This window comes from Charadrius vociferus, unplaced genomic scaffold (genome assembly GCF_000708025.1).
Source record: "Charadrius vociferus isolate BGI_N301 unplaced genomic scaffold, ASM70802v2 scaffold385, whole genome shotgun sequence".
Classification (NCBI taxonomy): Eukaryota; Metazoa; Chordata; class Aves; order Charadriiformes; family Charadriidae; genus Charadrius; species Charadrius vociferus.
Genome location: NW_009648925.1, coordinates 8,663,306 through 8,663,673, shown reverse-complemented (window position 1 = coordinate 8,663,673; position 368 = coordinate 8,663,306).

Below are 368 nucleotides of genomic sequence, written 5' to 3'. Positions count from 1 at the left end.
GGGGGTGCAAGGCACTGGGTAGCGCTGAGCCCACCCGGGCGTCCTGGTCCCCCCCCCTCCAAGCTTTGCAGCCTCAGGGGAACTGGGTGTCCCAGTTCCCTCCCGCCCTGCTGCACCTCTCTGCAGTGCTGGGCAATCAACCCAGGCCTCCCAGCTCCTGATTAATCTGGCATCTCTCCCTGGTGCCTCTTCCAGCCCAGGACACCTGGGTCGCCTTCCAGATTCCTTGGGGGGCCCATGGCCAGGGATGTCCCTGCCCCCCCTCCCAACCCCGCACCGTGTGATGGTCAGCCCCTGGAGGTTGGTACCCATGGGTGGGTGCCCAGGTGGCATCCCCAAAAAGCCCCCCGCCAGCGAATCCCCCCAGC